Below are 18956 nucleotides of genomic sequence, written 5' to 3' on the forward strand. Positions count from 1 at the left end.
CAGTTTCTTCCTAGCCTCGATGGTCTTTACATTTTGGCATGTTTTTGCAATGGCTGGTACCGGTTGTTCCTTTCCATGTTGAGTGCTTCCTTCAGGGTCTCTTGTAAGGCAGGCCTAGTGGTGACAAAATCTCTAAGCATTTGCTTATCTGTAAAGGATTTTATTTCTCCTTCACTTATGAAACTTAGTTTGGCTGGATATGAAATTCTGGGTTTAAAATTCTTTTCTTTAAGAATGTTGAATATTGGCCCCCACTCTCTTCTGGCTTGTAGAGTTTCTGCCGAGAGATCTGCTGTGAGTCTGATGGGCTTCCCTTTGTGGGTAACCCGACCTTTCTCTCTGGCTGCCCTTAAGATTTTTTCCTTCATTTCAACTTTGGTGAATCTGGCAATTATGTGTCTTGGAGTTGCTCTTCTCGAGGAGTATCTTTGTGGCGTTCTCTGTATTTCCTGGATTTGAATGTTGGCCTGCCCTACTAGGTTGGGGAAGTTCTCCTGGATGATATCCTGAAGAGTGTTTTCCAACTTGGTTCCATTTTCCCCCTCACTTTCAGGCACCCCAATCAGACGTAGATTTGGTCTTTTTACATAATCCCATACTTCTTGCAGGCTTTGTTCATTTCTTTTTCTTCTTTTTTCTTTTGGTTTCTCTTCTCGCTTCATTTCATTCATTTGATCCTCAATCGCTGATACTCTTTCTTCCAGTTGATCGAGTCGGTTACTGAAGCTTGTGCATTTGTCACGTATTTCTCGTGTCATGGTTTTCATCTCTTTCATTTCGTTTATGACCTTCTCTGCATTAATTACTCTAGCCATCAATTCTTCCACTTTTTTTTCAAGATTTTTAGTTTCTTTGCGCTGGGTACGTAATTCCTCCTTTAGCTCTGAGAAATTTGATGGACTGAAGCCTTCTTCTCTCATCTCGTCAAAGTCATTCTCCGTCCAGCTTTGATCCGTTGCTGGCGATGAGCTGCGCTCCTTTGCCGGGGGAGATGTGCTCTTATTTTTTGAATTTCCAGCTTTTCTGCCCTGCTTTTTCCCCATCTTTGTGGTTTTATCTGCCTCTGGTCTTTGATGATGGTGACGTACTGATGGGGTTTTGGTGTAGGTGTCCTTCCTGTTTGATAGTTTTCCTTCTAACAGTCAGGACCCTCAGCTGTAGGTCTGTTGGAGATTGCTTGAGGTCCACTCCAGACCCTGTTTGCCTGGGTATCAGCAGCAGAGGCTGCAGAAGATAGAATATTTCTGAACAGCGAGTGTACCTGTCTGATTCTTGCTTTGGAAGCTTCCTCTCAGGGGTGTACTCCACCCTGTGAGGTGTGGGGTGTCAGACTGCCCCTAGTGGGGGATGTCTCCCAGTTAGGCTACTCAGGGGTCAGGGACCCACTTGAGCAGGCAGTCTGTCCCTTCTCAGATCTCAACCTCCGTGTTGGGAGATCCACTGCTCTCTTCAAAGCTGTCAGACAGAGTCGTTTGCGTCTGCAGAGGTTTCTGCTGCTTTTTGTTGTTGTTGTTGTTGTTGTGTAGCTGTGCCCTGTCCCCAGAGGTGGAGTCTCAGTTGAAAATGCAGAAATCACTGGTCTTCTGTGTCGCTCGCACTGGGAGTTGGAGACTGGAGCTGTTCCTATTCGGCCATCTTGCTCCGCCCCCACCGCATTTACTTCTTTTTGTAGTGGTTGCTTTTCCCCAAGTTTCTGTATTCGTAACTCTGTCTCTGATGGAGTCTAGATTCAGCTATACAGAAGGCCCTGTTGTGTGGAATCCCTTGATAGATTTGGATATGCAGCTCTGTGGATACAAGCTGGGGCACTGAATTGCTTTGCATAATGGAGGAAAAAGTATGTGGACCAGGGGATCCAACAGGAAGGGAGTGGAGCCTGGGTAATGGTAAACCATGTTCTCCATAATGTTTTTCTCTTAGTGGCCCACCAATATTCAGCAACATTGATTAAAACTCATGAAATTACTGGTGAGAGTGGATTGCTTTTGGAACCCAGAAGATAGGTTGCATTTCCCCTCTAGTTTTGCCCAGTACAGTAGAGAAAAAAGCATCCAATGAATAAAATGCTTAGAAAGCAGAGCTGTGGAATTTGCAGCAAATCTTGGGAATGAACTTGTTGAACCTGGACAGACCTAGGAGTCCCGAGGACTGTACAAATGGTGCCAGGCTATCTAGGGGGCAGTGGTCTCACCCAGGCTGTATATGTATATAAATGAAGTTCAAGTATTTCCATTTATTTTTGTAAGAAGGTGAAGCATTTTCTCCACAATCTTGTAGAGACTATGAATTTATTTAACAAACCATTTATACAAAGGTGAACTCCACTAATTCTGGAGTTAAACCTGATCAAAACACTGGAAACACTGTGATAAGTTTAACCTCAGAGAAGTTTTTTGGGGACTTCAGTAGATGTTAGCTAATGACTCAGAGTTTAAGTTTCAAAGCTGCCCTAATAAAACCACTACAGAAAATTGGTTGCAAAGCAAAATATATACATATTCTACAATTTAACAATTTCACTCTTGGGTGCATATTCAACAGAAATGTTTGTATAGATTTACCAAAAGACGTGTTAAAATATTATTCTATAATTATTCTAGAAGATCATTCTATAGATCATAATTATTCTAGAATGATCTTCTCGAATATTATTCTAGAATGATCTTTTAGAATAATATAATTATTCTAGAAATATTATTTATAGAAGCATTGTTCTTAATTGCCAAAACTAGAAACAATACTAATGTGCATTTTCAGTAGATGGACAAATGAATTGTGGTATTGTTATACAATGAAGTGCCACATAGCAATGACAAAGAATGATCTATATCTACATGAATCACAATGATGAATGTCTCACAATGTGATCTCACAATGACTTCATTTATATAAATTTCTGAAACTGGCAAAACTAATAGTTATCCTGGAAGTGGTAACTGTGATAAGAAGAGGCATATGGGGACTTCTGGGCTGCTGCTAATTTCTTGATTTAGGGGATGGCTATTTCACTTTAGGAAAATGCACTGAACTGTATACTTACGATACATACAATGTAGTGAATTGAATGTTGGTCCCTATAAATATATATGTCCATGTCATATCTTGGAATCTGTGAACATTACCCGATTTGGAAAAAGAATCTTTGCAGATGTAATCATATATACATATTCTACAATTCAACAATTTGTAGAAGAGATCATTTTGTATTATTTGGGTGGGCCCTAAATTCAATGATAATTGTCCTTATAAAAGACACAAAGAGGAGAGACACACAGATAGAATAGGAGGCAGAGTGGAGGGTCCACAGGCTAAATACCCAGAGAAGACAGCAATGTGAAGATGGAGGCAGAGATTGGAGTGATGTGCCCATAAAGGAAGGAATGCTTGGAACCAACAGAAGCCAGGAGAGAGGCGTGACATGAATTCTCACTGGGAAAGCATCTTGAGGGAGTGTGGATGCCAGGTCCTTGATTTAGAACTTCTGGCCTCCAGCAGTGTGAGGGAATACATTTCTGTTGCTTTAAGTCACCAAGTTTGTGGTAACTTGTTTCGGCACCCCTAGGAAACTAAGACATACATATTTCTTTATATGTTCTATATTTCAGTAGAGTTTACATGAGAGGGCTTCCCTGCCTTTAGCAAGTGGTTGACAATGATGTAAAGATCATTTTAACTTGATCTATTCTAGATATTTTACTTACTTACAATAAAGAAGCATATGAGCTTAAACTTGTGTACATGCATAGGCATTTTCTGTCCTTTTGGGAAGAAGAATCCAGTCTTAGAGCCTACCGAAGGCCTGTTGGCAAGTGCCACACTGGAATCTGCCTTCCATGGGGAACCGGCTTGCCCTAGCCTCTCTTGGTCTCCACTTATTATGTGTAATATTCTTAACAAAACTACATATAACTTTTTGTATGCCACCTACAGTCTCTTTCATTATTCATTCCTGTATTAAGGGCAAGTTTAATTTTTAGGAACTTCTGAAAAAAGCTTAGGACACTAGGAGACCCAGCTTTTGCATGGTATTGCACATAAAGATGCAGAGATCAGCATCCCCAAATGACTAAACATACCTGCAATCTTGACTTAAATTTGTTGGAGAACATTTAAAGATATCAAATTTGTAACTCATTGCAATCGCTTTTTAAAAATCTTTCCTCTTTTTCTCTCTAACTTACCTTTCACACTTCTTAGGCACCCAGAAGCCTCTCTCTAGGCAACATTCCCCGTCAAATCTCTACCCAACACTTTTTCCGAAATTTAGCTCAAAAGAGTTACTTTCCTTCCTCTTTGCTTTTGCCTATGATTTCTCTATTCTCCCCTGAACTAACCTTGATTTTTTCCTTTGTAAATTTCCTTCTTTGCTTCTCCAGGTCTTGCTTTCTCTCTTGTCTTCACCATCAAGCTTCAAGACTTGAATTCACAAATTCAGCTTCTGTCTTGGGAGGCAAAAATGAGGGCAAGTGGAAAAAGGAAGCTTTTATTTAGGTGGTGAGGGTGGGGAGACAGTTGGGAAGAAGTAAGGAAAGAGATTGCAAAGACTTAAAATCTTCTAACAATTCACATCATATTAATATCACTTAAGATGACAAAGACTTGTGGTGGCTAAGGCTTAAACTGGCCCAGGACAATTCTTTCATTGATTTTTAGCATCTTTTTTTTTTTCCTCTAGAGTACATGCAAAATGAACTTCAGCTTCTATCTTGATAGAAGTGAACAGGCACATAAATACTATTTTTCAAGAACGAGGCACTGCCATGGATATTTTACCTATTTAATATTCACAGCAACCTGGTGGTTATGAAATTCTTAATTTCAGTTTTACAAATAAGGATCCAAAGTAACAGAAAATTCAAGGTCACATGACTAAAATTTATCAGGCCAAGACTCACAAGATTGTCTGCCGTCGAAGCCCAAGGCTGCTCAGGGGTTTAATCATGATTCAGTAATATCTTTGAGCACCCACTGGGTCATCAGGCACAGTGTTGGATGTAGAAACATAGAGATAGAAGACATAGTTTCTGGCTTGAAGGAACTGCAGTGCTCATATTTCCACTACAGCTCCCAGATTCTGTTACATGTTTCTACTTCTGTTTCAAAGGATCACGTTTGGAATTGTAGCTTATGGTTTTGCATGTTTCCTTTCATGACTTGTAATAAACCACAGGAATAGAAATTTCTTCTATAGGTGCTCTGTTTAACACACAGCATTTAAAAATCAATTGGATATTTCATAGACAATAATTTTGAAGAACTTGTTATTGGCTCATCACTGAGCTAGATGTTGTGCCATGGTTAATCCAGGGGAGAATGAGACACACTCTGACCCTCAAGCCGTTTGCTGTCTAGGGAGGAAGATAGCTGTGACCGCGTTCTGATAGCTAAAAGTAGTTGGAAGCTTAGAGCAGATGTAAACATCTTGCTCCAAGGAACCGGGTGTGATGAACAGGGAAACTATTGAATAATTTCATATTTGTTCTGTTGGTAGCATTTATAGACAGTATGTAGCTTATATTGTAGTTATATAGACTAATTTGGAGAGAAAACAGAGTATTCATTGAGATTTGGGTGCTAAGTATCTGTTTCTCATGTTGGAAAAAACCATGAATTTTGATCTATTTTTATTTGCAATTTTCACCTGGAAAAGTGAGTTTGCCTTCAATGTGGAAACTGGCCTTTCATGAAGCCATCCTTTCATATCCAATTTTCCAGTTGAACTGATGGTTTATGTTTCAGACCTTTTACATGAGTTTGGGGGGAAGCAATGATCGTAAAAAGGATACCAAGACAGAAACCATAAGAAGGTCATGCTAAAAACTAAAAGCAGACAGCAGAGATAGATGGGTTTATTTCTCCGCATTTTTTCAAACACCTGGTCCACTATTGCTTAGAGTTTCAGGCAAACAAGGCTTGATTTTCTGAGAATGTGATTGCAACAAGGGTGATATTGTGTGTTCTTATGAAATGCTTTTGTGCACTAGGTACTTGATCGAGAATAGTTCAATGAATAGAAAACATTCTCTATTTTTTTACACAAGTAATACATGAATAAGTTCTTGATGAAAAAGTTTGTAATTTTCTTTTTAACAACATCTTCTCTACCTGTATATTCTCTTCCCTGTATTCATATAAATATAAAGATAGTCATTCTTCTGAACTTTTTAATATAGATCTATTTATTTATAGATACATACCTTCATAGTGTATAGTTTTAGATTATTTTTGTATACATAGGATTAAGCTGTTTTCTACTTGCTTTTTTTTCTGTTAACAGTATGACCTGGAAAAGTTTTCATGACTCTGTTTATATAGATTTTCCATGCTTCTTTAAAATACTGGGCAATATTCTATACTATGCATATAACGTAATTATTTTTAACCATGCCTTTATAGATGAACAACTGAGTTTCTAATTTTTTGATATTATACACTGTTTGATAATGGCTTTTCTCATATGTGCCTCTTTAGGAACAAGTGGAAGTATGTCTGTAACATAACACTTCATTGCAGAATTGTAATAAATACCAGCAAATTTCCTTCTTGAATGCTGAACTAATTTCATGCCTCTTAATAGTGTATTAGTGTCTCTATTACCTAAATCTTTTCCAACACTGTGTATTATTATTTAAAATTTTGCCAAGGTGATAAGTGAAAAATAATCTCTTATGTTTTAATTTGAATTTCTCTGCTTACTAGAAAGTTTGAGGAAAATTCTCATGTGTATATTAGCTATTTTGCCTTTTATTCAGGAATTACCAGTGTCTGGCTTGGGGGAAAGCCCTGCTCAGATTTCTATATAAAATTCTTGAGAAGACTATATCCAAATTGTGAGAAGGCTGAATGCTAATGTGATTAAATTTCAGCTTTACTTGGTAATTTCTAAATTTTGAAATAAGTTATTTGTTAATAGCTAAAGCTGTTTATCAGAATCACCACTTTTTCTTTGACTTTGCTTCTTTGGGGACCATTCTCACATAGTCACATTCAAATTTGAACCTTTTTTTTTTTTTTTTTTGTGCCTAGCATCTGATTCATTTGCAGTAGAAGACACTCATCGATAACTACCAGCTGTCCTAGTTTGTAACCCGTGTCTGTCACAGGCTGTCCTTGATACAAATTTAAGATTGATCCTCTCCTTTATTCCCTAGACATCTAGAGTGACAAGGAGCTAGGCCAAACTGCTTCCCTGCTTCTCCCTGCTTCTTCCTGCCACCTGGCTCCTCATCTCACCTCTGAGAAGCTCCACCTGGGATCTCTACCGTTTCCTGGGTGTCCAGCAGTCAGAACTTCAGGCCCAGCAGGGCATGGTGGTGTGTGCCCGTAGCCCCAGCTACTCGACTGGCTAAGCTGGAAGATTGCTTGAGCCTAGGAGTTGAAGGCTGCAGTGAGCTCAGGCACTGCACTCTAGCCTGGGAGACAGAGTGAGATTCTGTTTCTAAAACATAAAAAAAAAAATTTTAAGGAAAAAAAAAGAACTCCAGGCCTAAGTTCTCCCAATGGGATGATGTTGCCAACATAAAAGTGGTTTCCTGGAGGCATATTAAAGGGAATTATCAACCTAAAACTGGACCTTGAATAAGACTTTGAAGGTTCTAAGGGGAAAAAGAAAGAAAATTTAAACTTTTCATCCAAAGATACCTAAGTTCCTAGTATTTCCTCTCTCGTGCTCCTCCCGTCCTCCCTGGCCACAGGGAAAAGGCATCTCTCCAGCCATGAAGTGGCGTCGTGGAGTGGTGAAGAGCAGGAACTGTGGAGTCAGTTGTCTGGGGTGGCGTAGAGCCTCTGTCACTTTTTAGCTGTGGGCATAGCAGCTCCAACATAGCAACCACTGATCCTCCAGCCCCAGTTAAGTGTTCCAGTGGGTACAGCTCTAGGTGATATCTGACATCTTATGAAAGATTCTGACTCAGGATCCCCTAGCCACGCTGCGCTTGAATACCTAACCCACAGAAACCATGAAATATATAAATAAATTATTATTATTGATTTAAGCCACTATGTTTTGAGGGATTTGTTATGTAACATTCAGTAATCACTACCAGCTGTGTGACCTTGGGCAGTATTCACATGGGCAAGATGATGATAATAGCACTTTCTTTATAGGATTGTTGAGAGGATTAAATAAGTCATATATGTCATGTGCATATGTTAGTATTGACACATAGAAAGGCTATGTATTTGCTAACTATTAACTCTTTTTTGGCATGTCAGTCTGCACTATATCTGACCTTTTTAAGGAAATCTAATTCCCAGGTCGGGCCCAGGAACCCAATCCTTCCATCTCCCTTGACCAGGACACTATAGACCACAGCAGCTCATTCTCTGGAGTTTGAGTCAAGTGGACTAGAAAAGGACCACGCTTATTTGTCTGAAAAAAATATATATAATGTATCCCTAAAGATATTATAGTGTAAATCCCCATTTTCCAAAAGACAATTTATCTACAGTGAATTCTAATACTTCACAGCACTCGCTAGGTCCTCATTTCTCATCTGTTTACTTTGTTCAAGTGCTTTCCCAAACAGAAGAGCTTCCTATTCCTAATCCTCACCTGCGAAATGTGCATCGTGAGCTTTCAAGGTTTAGATGTGGAAAAAAGAAGATGACAAGCTCTAAATTGGCAGGAGAATGTTACGGAGAGGTGGTTGGTTCTTTTTTGTTCTCAATATCCATTTATCTCACTTTTAGAGATATCGGGCCCCTACCTGTTTGACAGCGGATGAGATTGTAAAGGTCATTTAGCCCAACTTCTTATTTTGGAGATGCAGCTCTCAAGTTGTCTGTCCTCTGTAGTAGTTACTGAATATCAAGTCTGAAAAAGTCCCTTGGGCCTGAGTTCCTTTCAGCACACACTAAACCTTTCCTTTTGTACCGTGCAGTGAGTGGACAAGAAGAGTTTCCATTGATAATTGTACCTTGGATATCTTCTCCATCCATTGCACAACAGCTTTCTTGTCCATTCCACCATAGACTGAGGAAAGAGTTAGGAAAAAGGCTGGCGTCTCCATCTCTCCTATTTCCTAGAAGTATTGTTGACTCATAGGATGCTTTCCAATTTTATGTCCAGTGTATTTTGAAATACTTCAAAGAGGCCTTTGTTGCTAACTTATTTCTGGAATAGCCTTTCGTGGTTATGGAATGTTCCTTGGACTTGAAATATTGCCTTCCCCAGAGACTTTTTTTCTTCCATCTGTAAACACTGGTGGGAAAGGTGATTTGTCACATAACCCTACAATTTCCAGGTGTTTTGTTTTCCAATTTATGGGTAGGCTCTCAAAGTGGCTAATTAGTGGATCCTCCATCCTGTGGCTCTGCTTGCTGTGTCAACACATAAGGCATAGTTACTAGGCTCCAAATGGGGTTTCCACAATTATTAGGGGGACTGTAAGGAAACATCTTTCTGACAAAACTAGCAGAAACTAGTCTTTCCTGGAAACAGTAGTCTTCCTCTGGCCCCAAAGTTTTCAGCCAAAGAAAAAAGATGGGAGTTTGATATGCTGGGGTGGAAGGGGAGAAGCATTTAGACAGTCCATTAACAATCATGAGCCACAGTACAAACACGGGAGGTTTACTTGAGTGTAGGAAAGCAGCAAATGTAAGAAGCAACGAAACAAATTAGCAACAGAAGCACCAGCTCTGCCTCTCCTTTGTGGCATTATTATTTAAAGTTCAAATGTCTTTGATACGATTAAATTAATCTTTTTTTAGGATCCTGCCACATTTGAAGAACCACAAAAGGAGGCTGAGTGAGCCGAAAGAAATACACAAGTGGATCAGCAACATGACAGCTGCTGCAGTGAAATCTGGATTGTAATATGTCAGTTTCCAACCCATCACATATAATCCAGACAGAGACATAGCTTTTCGTCTGCCTCGTTATGATTTCCCTGTCTGGTGCGGTTTGGGTCACATCTGTTGGCTGCATTCTCATCTTCATGAGATCTGCATTGACTGATAGTTTAAACCCTGTGTTTATCTATGTCTCTGGCTCTTATTTCTCTCCCAGGGAAGTCTCCAGAGAAGCCCAGTATCCCCTGATGTGAGAGTCTTGCTTGGTTTTGTTAATCAACAGCCAGTGCCCACATTCAGGCATTCTGTATGTTTCATGCTAGGATATTGGGTGTGTTTATTACATATATCTTTTAACATTTATTATATAAGAAAAAAATTGATAAAACAAAAACATAAACCTACTTCCTGAATATATCAAACTGATTTAAAACAGAACTTCACACAATGAACAACCCAAGCTCACAGTTTCTTTGACTTTTGCATATTTTCTACTCATGCATTATTCTGTCATTTCGTGATAAAATGATTGAAAAACACTGCTTTAAGGCTCCAAACTTGGCTAGGGGCTATATAAGGATTTAAACTTTAGCACGCCTGTCTATGCTCAAGCCTTGGAAATCCTTTTGTATTTCATCCATTGCTAATGTTTCATATCTGCACGTTGAATCTAACCCTTGATTTCTTTTGTAGACATGTAATCTGAAGGCATGCAACATTCTGCAAATGTTGGCCCATAGTTTTATTTCATAAGGTCTTATTTGGTCTGTCGACCAAGTTTTGATTACTTCCATATTGCTCTTAATTGCCTTAATATCCCCAAAGACTTTCTTATTCTGTGCATCCCTTTATCTTTGCTTCTTTTATCTCTTGCTGTGAGAGTACAAAATTGCTGACATATTCAATGTATTTAAATCCTGAGTGTTTTTGCAGAAGAGTTTTCAAATCTGTTTTAATTTTCTGATACTCAGCTGAGGACCATTACACATTCTGTTCAGTTAATCTGTTTTTAATCATATCTGTAAATGCTAAAGTTGTACATGAGAGAAATGATGCATAAAGTAAAACCAGACCAAGTGTACTTTCGCATATGTAAAATTAAATTCTTACTTTGTTCCACTTACAAGTTTTATTTTCCTATAGTTGTGTAGTCCTGACTTACACCAGAAGTAATCCGCAAAGAGTTTATGGTACTCTAGTGAAAAAACTCCGACTTTTTCATGTTTAAAATATTTATCGATTATTACTTATCCCCTTGCTATCATAATAAAAATTGATGAATGTAAATGTACTTTTAATTCTATTTCATAATGTATCAGCTAAGATATATTCAGTCGTAAATAACTAATAATTGCATTAATAGTGGTATTGGCCATAAAGACAGTTGCTAACTTAACATAAATCCCAGAAGATCCAGGCTCCTTCCATTCATTTGCTCTTCCATCCTTGGGTAGTAGTCTATGACATCTTTTTTACAGTCATACCTATAGGCTTCCCAACTCGGTATGAATCTCACCTTTTTTTGGGAGAATCTTGGAAAACCTCACAGTCTTCTGTCTTATCTAGGCTGGAGTTGGACCACAGGATCACCCTTAGACTAATTATTGGCAAAAAGGCAAGAACTCATCATGACTGGCTTATGTGAACCACAATTATCCTGGCTTTCTGCTTAATAGTGTGTGTACAAAGAGTTTTGTTAGGAATAATGAGGCTGGATGGGGGATGGGAGTGTCGGAGAAAGGGATAGCTGTTTGCCACACTTAATAACTGTTCAAAGCTTAAGTCATGTTTACAGAGGTCATTACTGCTGTGTTTAGACCTATGAAGTCAGCTGAAATGTTCTCAAGTGTTTATACATTATTCCTTGTATTTTAAAATAGCACATTTTGTTGCAATATTTTCTTCCTGAGTACAGTGAGCACTATGAAATATACTATTCTACACATGCAAAAGGGAAAACAGCAAAAGCTTAGCAGCAAGGAGAAGAAATTAAAAAGAGGGAAGGAAAAGGACAAAGACCAAATTGTAATGCATTTCACTTGCAAAATCTCTTTTCTTGTATAACAAATGCACTGCTTTGTGTTTTGACCTACTGATGGTGAATTATTTCCTCAGAATAAAACTCCGGAGCTCAGTGGGTGAAGGGTTACAGTCAGCAGAGTATAATTCTGAAGAATCTAGCCAGTTATCTAAATGAGTAAATATAGGAATGTGGAAAGCCAGTGTCTTTAGCCATTAATCTTCTCACTCCTCTTACTCTTTGTGTGAGTTTGATCCTCTATTTGTTCTGAGGTAGAACAAAAGTAAGCAGAAAAAGGTAATATAGAGGAGTAACACTTTTATTCCTAGGGCAGCCTCTGAGTTGACAATTAACTCTTAGCTCCCAGTTGAAGACTGGAGAAAATAATTACCCAAGACACTTCCTAGTTTACTTTGAAATGTAAAGGAAACATAACTACCTGTTTTACGGTTCTCTTGGGTACGAGTGACAGAAATTCATTTCAAACTGATTTAAGCAAAACAGGATTTGTGGGAGGGGAAGAATATTGGAGCAACACAGAGACTCACAGGGAGAACTCAGTAACCCAGACTTGACCTGAGCCAGGGACTGTGAGTGGCCTTGTAAATCTAAAATCTACTCATGTTTCTGCCTCTTTATGAGTTTTCACTTCTTCTGCTTTTTTTTTTTGAGACAGAGTCTCCCTGTGTTGCCCAGGCTGGAGTGCAGTGGTGCAATCTCAGCTCGCTGCAACCTCTGCCTCCCGGGTACAAGCCATTCTCCTGCATCAGCTTCTCGAGTAGCTAAGACTACAGGCATGCGCCACCATGCCTGGCTAATTTTTATATTTTTAATAGAGATGGGATTTCACCACATTGGCCAGTTTGGTCTCAACCTCCCGACCGCAAGGTATCTGCCTGCCTCGGCCTCCCAAAGTGCTGGGATTACAGGCGTGAGCCGCTGTGCCCAGCCTCTTAACTCAGTGTTCTTTACATGGTGGGAGCCAGGGCCATGGGCAGCCTCTGAATCACATCCTTATTGCAACGTGATCAGAGAGGAAAGCACTGTTTTCTCCAGGAAACACTTGAAACGTTCTGAGAAAGGACTCTAATTTTTCTGGCTTGGGTCATATTAGCATGTGTAGAGCAGCTACCATCACCCTCTGGAAGGATTTGGAGGGGTGACAAGACAGTAGGGTGAGGCGTCCTGGGGTTAGTCCATCTCGGATTATGTTCTGCCATCATGGTTAGGAGTACCAGGATGGCACACACACTCCCCTACCAACCCCCGCTAGGACTGTGGCTGTGAAGAAATATTTCCGGGAAAAGGGAGTTGTGAGTGGTAAATGTCCACAGTGACACAGGCGTCCCTCTCAGCATTCCTGAGGTAATTGTGTGGTTCTGACACGGAAAATGAGTGAACAATGCTCTCCTGTTTTGTAATGAGCTGATGTGGACTCCACACGGTAAGAAAAAAAGCCTCCATGGTGTGCATGATGCAAGCCAGCTTTGAGAACCAGTTTAGGATCTCTCTTAGGCCCTGTACTGAAAGTGTTCTCCTAGAAGTTACTAGGTCCTCCTAAATGCCACTGCTCCTCTGTAGCCACACTCCCCCAGCTCATTCTGTTTAGACTCGCTGCAGCACTCTTATTTTCATTTATTCTGTCATTCAACAATATTATTTGATGCATCCTCGTGATTTGTTCAAAAGACAAGGTCCCTCTTCTCAGCAATACTTTCTAAGAGAAACAGGAAATGAAGTAAAGCAGAGATGGATCACTTAATTGCCACTTACAATAAGTACTATGAAGGAAATAAACAGGATACCATGACAGAGAGTCAGTGTTTATGAAAGTTCTGCCTACGTAGGATTTATTTGTTCATAATTCTTCTTAAGGAAAAGAAAGAAAAACAAAAAACAACAGTAACAAAAAACAAACTCTTCTCAAGAATGGCTTTGGTAGCAGTCTCTCTCCTGGTCTGCCTTCAAGTTCTTTGATCTGTCTTTCTCTGGACTGGCTTTCTCCTGTCTCTTTCTTTGTGACATAGGCAAACCCTGAGACCAAATAACGAATGAAGTGACTTCAATTCTCTCAATCCCTCTTTCTTACTCTGGGGGCCTTTCCTCATTTATCTTCTACTTCCTGTTATTTCTCTTACTATGCGTGAAAAGTAAATTACTAACCTTCTTTAAACCTCCTCTCCTAAGAGAAATGCCTAAGAGAAAGCAAAGATTCTTGTTGGAAGAAACTGGTTAGGGAGAGGGAGGATCGTTTGGGGAGAGGTCTTTCCTACACTTTTCATGTTGCCAAAGCAACACCTTAGTCCAACTTTTCTGAGTAGACATGCAACATATCAGGGTGAGACAGTCTTTATTTTTCCAGTTGTATCCACTTTTACATTTTTCCATCTGTAATAGTTTTTCTTGGTTCTGAACATACTGATATAAATGAATATTGTCATTACATTTCATCAATATATAACAGCAGGTAAGTAATGGTGTTAAAGAAATCTCAGTGCTGTTTGGACTTGAGACGCTTTTCTCCATCATTGGACATTATTAATATCCTTTCTAACTTTCCTCAGCTTTCCGTGCAGCTGAATGCCAGGTTACATATGCTCACCAGGCAACCAAAGTCCAGGATAAGGGCCAAGCTCGTCATGTCTCAGCTGTCATGTTTTCTCTCGGGATGCGTTGGTCTTCACCTCATTTTCAGGCTGGCCCCATTGTTTTGTAGTGATGGAAATCTGTCACCAAAATCTTGGTGGGGCTTCCCAGAATCCAGGCTGTGCTGATGTAAGTTATGGGGCCAAAAGGAGTTGTGGCTTGGCAAAGTGACATTTTATTTAAAATATTCTGGTAATGTTTATAAGGCACATTAAGCACTTTTATAATATTTTAAAAATCAAGGAAAGTTACTTGGTATTATCATCACATGTCTTCCAAGGAAACTGTTTTGAAAGTTGTGGTCCAACATTCTTAAAAACAAATAATTAGATTCCCAGCCTTATAGCAACGGTGTGATCAGTCTCTCAGAGAGTGAACCTTTATTGGTCCCTCCCTCCCCTTTCTTACTCAGGCTACTCTCTAATCATACTTTGTTTTCTTTTCTAGTCTTCTCTCTGTTGCCACAATATTTTTTTTTTTGCTAGCAGGCTCAATTTTTCCAGCTGTTAGCTACTGGAGCTTTTTTATTATGATACATTTTTCTGAAATCCCTAGACTCCTTTATTTCTTAGGTCTGTCTTATAAGATAGTCAGCTCATGAAACAGACAATGGAGAGAATTTATGGAATGCTCACTGTGTGAACAGGAAAGGCCAAGGTAAGATGCAGAAATACTTATGGTCCAGTTGGGAGACACAATATAAATGCATGAAAATGACAGAAAAGCTGAGATGAAGCAAACAGTGCCGGTAAGTAGCTCCAGATGGATAATTGAGGCATATCCAGTTGGATCAGGTTCATTAGGAGAGACATTCTGGAAGAGAAAAATATAGAGTGGAGGACAAAAGGAAGGACTGGAGCAAGACTACTGGGAAGAGGAGAGAGTGCTCTTGTTATTGCTCCACAGAGAGTTATATGGCAATTCACCTGTGAAGGTTTGCTTCTAACAGTCACCTTAACAATAGCCTGTATAGCACTTGGACTCCTGAGAGCTGGACTGGTTTCCTAGCTCTGTGTGTGTATTAGTCTGTTCTTACACTGCTAATGAAGACATACCCGAGACTGGGTAATTATAAAGGAAAGAGGTTTAATTGACTTACAGTTCCACGTGGCTGGGGAGGCCTCACAATCATGGTGGAAGGCAAGGAGGAGCAAGTCACATCTTACATGGCAGCAGGCAGGAGAAGAATGAGAGTGAAGCAAAAAGGGAAACCCCTTATAGAACCATCAGACCTCGTGAGACTTATTCACTACCATGAGAACAGTATGGGTGAAACTGCCCCCATGATTCAATTATCTCTCACCAGACCCCTCCCATAAACGTGGGAATTATGGGAGCTGCAATTCAAGATATTTGGGTGGGGACACAGGCAAAGCCTACCAATGGGTGAGTGAGAACCAGTGTTGTTAACTGGTTATTCCCACAACTGTTAAGTCCTTTCAACTGGACATTTCTAAGGAAACTACGAGGTTAAGAGGTGGGTGTATATATTCATTTGCCTAGGGAGTTTGGTGAAATGGTAACTTTGAAAATGTTTTCTTTGCTAAAAAGATTTTGTTCCTGAAACCTGTTCTTTGTGAAAAATATATCTCCCCATTTGGAAAATCACGTTGAATACAGAAAGCGGCAGCTTGTGAAAACACACAGTCAACGTGTTTCTTACTTTCTCAAGGCGATAAACTGTAGCTGATGAACTGCAAACCTCTCTGAATTATAGAACCTCTCTGTTAACCCAGGGGGGATTTTAACAGATTTTTAAACTTCTGTCTCTTAATTTTGTTTTTCTTCCCCCTGGTAAGTGAATAAGTAGAGTTAACCTTACAGTCAGATCAAACACTTCATTCTGATCCCACGAAGCTTGGGTCCTTACCACCTGGATTTTTAGCAGTTTATAGAATGTGCCAGGGGTTTACGTGCATTCTTGCTTTTGCCTATGCTGCAAACTTGGCCTTGAATTTTGTTATCCTCTCTGCATTATCTCATGGGCAAACATCTCCTGCTTATACTCCAAAAGTCACCTAATCTCTCACAGCAGTCTCTTTCTTCTTTTAGGATTAAGCACTCTTTCCATTGTATTCTGGAAAACACATTGATCAGATCTCCTCTGTGGCCTTGAGGAACCAGATTATCATGTGGTGAGGGCATGCCTTTACATCTCACCCAATTTGAAATCCTCAGCGATAGGAGTGTGTTTTATTATTTTAATATTTCCTGTCGTTAGCATCAGAAAAGGCAGATAGTGTTATGTCACGCTTACTAAACGTGAACCAATAACCTGCTTTTTGTGAATCCTATGTTTCTTTAAGATGCCATTTCACCTTTTGTAGATTCTTGACAATAAGGGAGATTTCACCTAAATGTGTGTAACAATGCATAGAATTTCAAAATTTCCAATGAACTTGAGGTTATTGTTGCTGTCAGATTCTCTGGACACTTCTTTACCAAATTTGCCTTGGCTTTTAAAGGCAATGTTAACAGACAAAAGTCTGTGTTAACATTGCCTCAATGCTCAAATCAGACTTTATTATTTCTTTTGCGTGTTCATCAAAATCTCTAAAAATACGGGGGTTTTGGTAGATATTTAAAATAAAAAATAGTGAATGAGTTTGATATTGCAAAGTAATATATGGGAAAGTTATTTTGTGTAGTGCTTTCTAGTAAAAATCTATTTTACTGTTTTACTTTCTTAAGGATACATACAATCAGTATTATGCATTCTTTATTTTCACTTCTCTTGGGTATTTTATTTGCATTTTATATTTATTTCCTAAAAGTCATAAGTATCAGCATTCTTGCAGATTGTTGATGAACCAATGGGAAGGATTGAAATGTAGATAATGTTTGTGCACATGTGTATATTTATGTACCTATTTAGCATTTATATAGAATCAAATTCATTGTAATTAAAAGGTTTTAGAGCTAAATACTTTGAGCTCTGCTTTCAAGGGTTTAGTAATCTAGTGGTGAAAATAAGAATTGTTCAGAGAAAAAAATGACGTGGGAGTTCAGAGGGTGATATTTCTCTCACTCTGGGAAACAGTGGGACATTGAGAGACTTGACTTCCTTCCTTGTACTTGAAGAAGAAAGGGACAGGATATTTTAAGTGCAGGAGAGTGTGCAAAGGCAAAGAGATGACTAATCTTGGGAACTGTCAGTCATTCAGCTTAGCTGGGGCTCAGAGTACACTGGATTTTTCTCTAGCCAGGATGTTACCTGCTCAGCCATTTTAATTCATAAAACTGAATCTAAATTAAATTGAGAAAAGTAGTCAGCTATTCTCCATTTTAAAGTGTCGACTTTGGTTGTTCACTGCTTGCTTTTGAAAAACAAACACCACATATGAATCAATACATAGAACATATACCAAATGCAAACCTGGCTTTAGTACAACTATAGAGGCACATCCCCTCCTTATTAATAACACATTCCTAAGGTAGCCAGTTTATAGGGATGCAATCCACAGCAAAGACACATAGGCTGTAGAAGGGCTGATTTCAGTGTTTATCCTAAAACAGTCAGGTATACACTCAGAACATTGAAATAGGGCAAGTTCCCCCTGGTTCTGCACCTTTGAATAATCAGAGTTGGCAGGGATGGGGGTAAGGAAGTCATTATACAGCAATGGACGTTGAGTAGCAATGGGAATTGAGGCGCTGCCCTCATGTGCTTATAGCAGTTGTAGGTCTGAGGATGGTTGTGGTAGGAAGCACAAAAAACTAGATCAGAGAAAGAAGGGACACAAAAAATGGTAGCAGCAGGGTTAGCTCCAGGACAGACCACAGAGTTGGCAAAGTCAAGCTTTGATAACCTTACCTTTCTTCCCCTATCCCATATCACAATGGGTCAATGCTAAAGTCTCTTTCTGCAGGTTCTTATTTAAAGTTGGCTATTTAATAAGACCCAGGAGACAGCTGGGAACCCAAGAATGAGCACTAGAATGAAAGACCTGTTTATTCCTCACTTTGCCACCAGCTGGTCTTATGATCAGAACCTTATTGTTAATTTTACCTTCATCCTAAATGGCCCTCCTCTGTGCTCCCACAGCAGGCTCACGAGCATCCTTCTTTCATTATATCCCAAAGACTATACTGACTATGCCATAGAGTCCTTCCAGAAGCACTTTTACTGTAAGATAAGTTTTTCTTTTTAAGGGTGAAAAAGCCCTTGAGGTCACACGGGATTCGTTGATAAAGGTGTATTGATAGATGGTGTGAATGATGTTTTAGCATCTTACCTTGTGACACAACAAACTAATATTTGTGGGTAATTGCATTCTTCACTCATGTACCCTTGACCCGTCCTTCCTTCCTTCCTTCCTTCCTTCCTTCCTTCCTTCCTTCCTTCCTTTTCTTTAATTCTTGTCAGAAAAATAGTTGCAATGTGAATCTAAGAAAATAAAGATGTGGAGTACACACAGCTTTGCCTCAGATTCTCTGGACTAAAGGCTAACACTCATTTAGATGCCAAAGATCCCATCAATCACCACATTTTTTAGAC

At 39.3% G+C, this 18956-nt stretch overlaps 1 pseudogene; it reads left to right on the forward strand.

The window, feature by feature from the left end:
• The window catches only part of LOC110743603, a 148883-nt pseudogene that overhangs the window by 16794 nt on the left and 113133 nt on the right, over positions 1-18956 (forward strand).

The sequence above is a fragment of the Papio anubis genome, chromosome 5, assembly GCF_008728515.1.
Source record: "Papio anubis isolate 15944 chromosome 5, Panubis1.0, whole genome shotgun sequence".
NCBI classification, from domain to species: Eukaryota; Metazoa; Chordata; class Mammalia; order Primates; family Cercopithecidae; genus Papio; species Papio anubis.